Source organism: Balaenoptera musculus, chromosome 13, assembly GCF_009873245.2.
Source record: "Balaenoptera musculus isolate JJ_BM4_2016_0621 chromosome 13, mBalMus1.pri.v3, whole genome shotgun sequence".
NCBI classification, from domain to species: domain Eukaryota; kingdom Metazoa; phylum Chordata; class Mammalia; order Artiodactyla; family Balaenopteridae; genus Balaenoptera; species Balaenoptera musculus.
The window spans coordinates 25,583,931-25,590,851 of NC_045797.1; positions in this window are offsets into that span (position 1 = coordinate 25,583,931).

Here is a 6,921-nt window from a genome sequence, read left to right on the forward strand (position 1 = left end):
CCTCCAAAAGAGGAGGTAATCCGCTGAACAGGCTGTAGAGAATTATTTTCCATGTTTTTTATGCTTGGGGCTCATGTTGGTCAATACTTTTCTTTAAACAAAAAGACAGGTAAATAACAAATAGGGTGGATATATGCTATGGAGAAAAAACCAGAGGAAACGGGGTAATGTCAGGCCGTGGGTATTACTATTTTAAATAGGATGGTTAAGAAAGATCTCTCCAAAAAGGGCCATTTGAACAGTGACTGGAGGAGGTCTGGAAGCAAGTTCTGTGTGTATTTGAAGAGCAGCATTCCAGGCAACAAAGGGTGTTCAAAGGCTGAGACAGATATGGCCTTAGCCTATTTAAGAAAGAGCAAAGAACCTTGTGGCTTGAGCACAGTGGGAGTATATATGAAAAAAAAATTGTTCTGACAGAAAACTGGTATCCAGATTATGTAAAGAACTCCAACTCAAAAATTATGAGACAACCTAATTAAGAATAGGAGACATTTTTGAACACACTTCACAAAAGATATATGAAAGGCCAATAAAAACTTGAAAAAATGCTCAACATCATTAGTCATCAGGGAAATACAAATTAAAAACATAATGAGATACTACTACATACCCGTAAGATGACTAAAATTTAAAAGACCTTACAATTTTTAAATACCAAGTGTTGTCATACATGCAGAACTGGAACCCTCACACGTTGCTAGTCTGAGTATAAAATAGTATAACCACTTTGGAAAAGAGGTTGGCAGTTTCTTAAAAAATTAAATGTATTCTTACCATACCCAGCAGTTTCACTCCTTGGCATTTACCCAGAAGTGAAAACGTGTCCACACAAAGGCTTGAACGTGAATGTTCATAGCAACTTGACTCATAATAGCCCCAAACTGGAAACAACCCAATGCCCAACAACACATCAATGGATAAACAAATTGTGGTAAATTGACGTCATGAAATACTGTCCTGTAATAAAAGGAATGAACATGCTTGCAACATGGATGAATCTAAAAACATGCTCAGCAAAAAAGCAAGAAACTAAAATTATGTTACTGTATGATTCCATTTCTATAAAACTATAGGAATTGCAAATTTATTCTAGAGTGACTGAAAGCAAATTAGTGGTTGTTAGGAATGGGCAAGTGGGAGACACTGACTGAAAAGAACCCCCAAGGGAACCTTTGCAGTGAAGCCAATGTTCTATATCTTGATGTGGTGTTAGTTAAAAGGGAGTATGAATTTGTCAAAATTCATCAAATTATGTACTTTTAAAGAGTACATTTTATAAAATTATGCCTCAGTAAAGTCAATTAAAAAATAGACATAGAAAAAAAAAGTTGTCCCAGTTCAGTGACTTGTCTGTGACCACCAAAAGCTGGGAACAACCCAAATGTTCATCAAGTGAATGGACAAACTATATCCATACAATGGAATACAACTTGGCAGTAAAAAGGAAATCAACTATTGCTACATAAAATAACATGGATAAATCTCAAAATAGTCATGCTGAAAGAAAAAAGCCAGACATAAAAATAGTGTATACTGTATGACTCCATTTATATAAAACTAATTTATAGTGACAAAGCAAATCACCGGTGGCTCGGATAGGGGGCCTGGGGTGGAAAAGGCGAATTACAAAGGGGCACTAGGAAACTTTGGGGTAATATCAATAGATGTGTTCTATCTTAATTGTGGTAATGGTCTCATGGATGTATACATGTCAAATTTATAAACCTGTTCACTTTAACAGTTGTACAGTGTATCATATGTCAATTATATCTCTAAAGCTGTTTTAAAAATCATGAGACAACACTACATCTGTATTAGAACAGCTCAAAGAAATGAAAAAACTGACAATATAAGTGCTGGTAAGAATGTGAGCAACTGGAACCATTCCTGTGTCATGTGAAAATAACCCCCCAAATGAAACCTGTACTTCTTTTTATTTATTTATTTTTTTTTTAACTTTTGGCTGTGTTGGGTCTTCGTTTCTGTGTGAGGGCTTTCTCCAGTTGCGGCAAGTGGGGGTCACTCTTCATCGCGGTGCGCGGGCCTCTCACTATCGCGGCCTCTCTTGTTGTGGAGCACAGGCTCCAGACGCACAGGCTCAGTAATTGTGGCTCACGGGCCTAGTTGCTCCGCGGCATGTGGGATCCTCCCAGACCAGGGCTCGAACCCATGTCCCCTGCATTGGCAGGCAGACTCTCAACCACTGCACCACCAGGGAAGCCCCGAAACCTGTACTTCTTGATAAACTGTTACTTGACATCTCTGTATTCCTAAAAGGTATAAATATTTGTAGGATCTCAATGTCAAGTCAGTGGAACAGCTCTGGTACTTCTTGGTCTCATATGCGTGGTTGAAAAATTAACAGCTATGACTGCCAGATTTATTAACAAATAATTTATGAATTTTATTATTTTTAAATTTTATTTATTTATTTTTAGATGCATTGGGTCTTCATTGCTGCACACAGGCTTTCTCTAGTTGTGGCGAGCAGGTGCTACTTTTTGTTGCAGTGTGTGTGCTTCTCATTGCGAGTTGTGGCCTGATATGTAGCATTTCCTCCAACTCTAACATGGAGGGATGGCTGAGAATGGAGAGGGCTTGGTATGGAGGCCCAGAGTTTAACTTGGGCTCTAGTCAGCTTAGAGAGTGCTAATTAGGTTTGCTGGCAAAGGCAAAACAGGGGAGTGTGGTCCAGGTGGCAGATGGCACCTTCAGGGAGGAGGAGGAGGTTGAGGGAATCTGAGACCATTCTTAGAACCTATGTTTCACATAACAGGAGATATAAATGAAATAAATGCTAAATAGTGATACAAGGTACCTTGTAGAAAAAGGAGTAATTCAGTAGGGGGTAGGGTTGGGAGAGAAGGCTTTACTGAGGAGAGGGGGCTTCAAGAATGATTTGTTAACAGAGGCTATAGGAGAGCCATTATAGCCAAGGGAACAACCTGAAAGACAAAGATACCGTGGCATAAACATGTATAATGTTGTGGTCAAGAAATGGCTGGCACACTGAAGAATGGAGTGGAACACAGCAGAGGCTTTGAAAAGTCAGCTGGGAGTCAGATCACACAGGGCCCTGACAAGGATTTGGAAATGGATTCTGAAGGCCGTAAGCCATTAAAGATTTCCAAGAGGGGAATAACATTAACGAGCTTGTTTTAGGACATAATTCTGGGGCAGTTGTTAGAATTACATTAGAAAGGTGGTTCAGGCAGGATCTAGATAGGGCCTACCTCCATAGCAGGAGTGTTTGTAGTTGATTTTGTGGGTCCAAATCATGACTTAGGGCACTGAATGGCCTACACTCTTGGGACATGATGCATAAAAATCAAGCTTACCAGACTGAGGTTAAACCCAAAACCAACTTAATTGGCAAAGTCTCATTACACTGGCTAGATTGAACTCATGCCTATATCTCTACTTTTTACTCAAACCCTACCAAGAAGATAAGACTCCTAAAGATTAAGAACTCACAAGAGAATGGGAGGGATGATGAATGGTAGACAAGAGAGAGAAAGAGAGAGAGACAGCAATAAAAATTTCAAAGATATTAACTCTCAGAATGGAGAAAAATAAACCTAATCGTGTGCAGCAAGGGGAAGCTAAACAAAAAAGTCAAGGTGACTGACCACCTTATTACAAGTCTACCATACACTTCCATCAGCTCTGAGTGCCTCAATCTTAAGTACTAAATGACAGGCAAAGATCACCAGATATTTCAAGATCACATCTAACAGGAGAGAAAGGCATCAACAAACAGGAAAAAACAAAAAACAAAAACAGCTGACACAGGGAACAGAAGAAACTTAAAAATTGATAACTTTAGAGAGAGAAAAGATAATGCATTCATTTAAAAAAATAAAAGAATGAAGTACCTGGGAAAAAAACCATTCAGAAAAGAAGAGCTAGTAGCTCTTGGAGATTAAAAACATATAGCAGGGGGCTTCCCTGGTGGCGCTGTGGTTAAGAATCCGCCTGCCAATGCAGGAGACACGGGTTCGAGCTCTGGTCCGGGAAGATCCCACATGCCGCGGAGCAACTAAGCCCGTGCACCACAACTACTGAGCCCACGCACCGCAACTACTGAAGCCCGCGTGCCCTAGAGCCCGTGCTCGGCAACAAAAGAAGCCACCACAATGAGAAGCCCGTGCACCACAACGAAGAGGAGCCCCCGCTCCCCGCAACTAGAGAAAGCCTGCGTGCAGCAACAAAGACCCAATGCAGCCAAAAATAAATAAATTTATTTTAAAAAAAAAACATATAGCAGAAAAAATATGTATATAATATGTAGCAGAAAACCTAAACAATCAACAGAAGGGTGGAAATAAAGCTGAGAAAATTCTTGTGATTTAAAAAAAAGAAGAAAGGAAAGATTAAAAATGGAAAATAAAAGAAAAAATATAATTAACTTAGAGGTACATTTCAGAAAATCCAATAGTCAACTAATAGAAGTTCCCCAAAAAGAAAATAGAGAAGATAAAGTGAAAAGAAAATTTCCCAGAACTGATGCATATAGCCTGCCAGACTGGAAGACCTCACTTAGTATCTAGCATTATGAATTTAAAAAATACCCACACTAAGTCATATCATGAACTTTCAGGACACCTGAAACAAAGATCCTAAAGCTTGCAGAAAGAAAAATTACAGGTCACAAATAAAAGTTCTGGAATCAGAATAGCACAAGGCTTCAAACAGCAACAATGAACTATAGAAAACAATGAATAAATGCATTTTAAAGTGCTTACCTACAATTGTACAGTCTATCAAACTATCAATGCAGTGGAAGAATAAAATAAACCCATTTCAGACATGCAAAAGCCTCAAAAAATTTACATCCCATTAATCCTTGGGAAACCATGGAAGGATATGCTCCACCAAACAGGAAAGTAAACCATGAACGCAGCAGCTGTGGATCCAGGAAACAGAAGAGGGGCACAAGAAAGGACCAGGGTGAAGGCAAAGAGAAATCTCAGGGCAAGAGCTATGCCCCAGGTGTAGAGAACAACCAACGTGCCTGTCATGTGTTGAGCTGTGCTCCTGCAAAAGTCGTATGTTGAAGTTGTCCTAACCACCTGGACTTCAGAATGTGACTGTACTTGGAGATGGCATCTTTAAAGAGGTAAGTTTAAATGAGGTCATTAGGGTGGGCACTAATCCAATATGACTGGTATCCTTATAAGAAAAGGAAATCTGGACGTAGACACAGAGGGAAGACCATGTGAAGACCAAGGGAGAAGATGGCCATTTACAAGTCAAGGAGAGAGGCCTCAGAAGAAACCAGCCCTGCCAACACGTTGATCTTGGACTTCTGGCCTCCAGTACTGTGAGAAAATAAACATCTGTTGTTTAAGCCACCCAGTCTGTGGTACTTTTTAATGGCAGCCCTGGCAAACTAAAAACAGTGCCCAACCTAGAACAGGTCAAGAACAAGTCCAATCAATCCAGGAAAGATTTCAAACAAAAAAGAATCTGATGTGTTTACCCTATCCACACTGAGAAATGTTACAGTGGTGTTAGAGATTTGGAGGACGAATTAGTGATAGGTTCATAGGAAAAGACACAAACAAAAATGAAGGGGACAAAATGGTGTAAGAATGGAGACATACTCGTACATGATGGTTCAGAGGTGAATGATACTTACCTAGCAAATAACATAAACTTAGAATATTGATTTAACCAAAAGTTGGGAAATAACTATCCTGAAAAGATGAGGGGAACAGAAGTGTGTATGTGGACAGATGATGTGAAAGAGCTAAATTCTCATCTTCCACAGTAGGAAGTCAACAGATAGTATCAGAAACTGAAAAATCAAGATGTGGTAATATAAGCCTAGTATTTAAATATGGAGGCAAATATTAGAAAATAATGCTAAAATACTTAAAGTGGTTGCCTTTGGGTAGAAAATAATGCAAAAATACTTAAAGTGATTACCCTTGGGGAGTGACAATCAGGGGATAGGGCAGGGGTGCTGATGGGAAGACTACTCTTTTTCATGGAAATCTCGGTAGAACTATTTGAATTTTAAACTATTGGGTTGGCCAAAAAGTTTGTTTGGGTTTTCCGTAACATCCTGCAGAAAAACCCAAACGAACTTTTTGGCCAACCCAATACTTACCTGTGTTTTTTTAATAAAAATAAAAAATTTAAAAGCTTAAACAGACCACTAAAGACCTTTAAAAAAGGTTGCTCGTCCCTTTAGCCAGAGGACTTTCAGTGGTGTGATGTGAGCAGAAGCCGGAAACACAGTGTGTTGAAGAATAAATGAGACACGAGATAGCAAAAGGAGACTGGTTTTCAATAAGCTGTTGATAAATGAAATGGGATGGGGACAAAGAGGACAACATGATCAAAGAAGGTTTTCAAAGGTGGCAGTGCTTAAGATGACACTTCTGCTGGCAAGGTCCTCCTCAGAAACTGCTTGCCAAGGAATTCCTTAAAACTATTAGATTAGCTGGACTCCCATGCCTGTCCTTGGGTGGTTCTTTTTTTGCCTCACCAGTTGTCTTGCTGCTCCAGTATCTTTCCAAGGGAGAGTTCACGATGTATGCGAAGGAACAATTCCACAGTGCAGCCTTCTGGCAAGAAGAACTCTTGTATCTCTGTTAAATGTGGCGGGCAGAAAAAAACTTTCTGAGCCACCACCTAGATGAAAGGTAGCAACCTGACTGAGCTCATCAGACACAGACCAGGGAGTAGCTGAGTTAGAGCACTTCCTTAGGGTCAGGTTCCACATGATGTTCATTTATAACACAGAACAGAGAAAACAACTATCATATGCAGTATCAGACTTTCCATGATACAACGCTTCAAAATCAGAGGCTTAAAAAATGAAGCCAATTTGCCCAAGTATTCATCAAATATTTACCAAGGCTTATGATGTCATGACAGACCCTTTCTTGAGCAAACAAAGGTTTCTGGCTT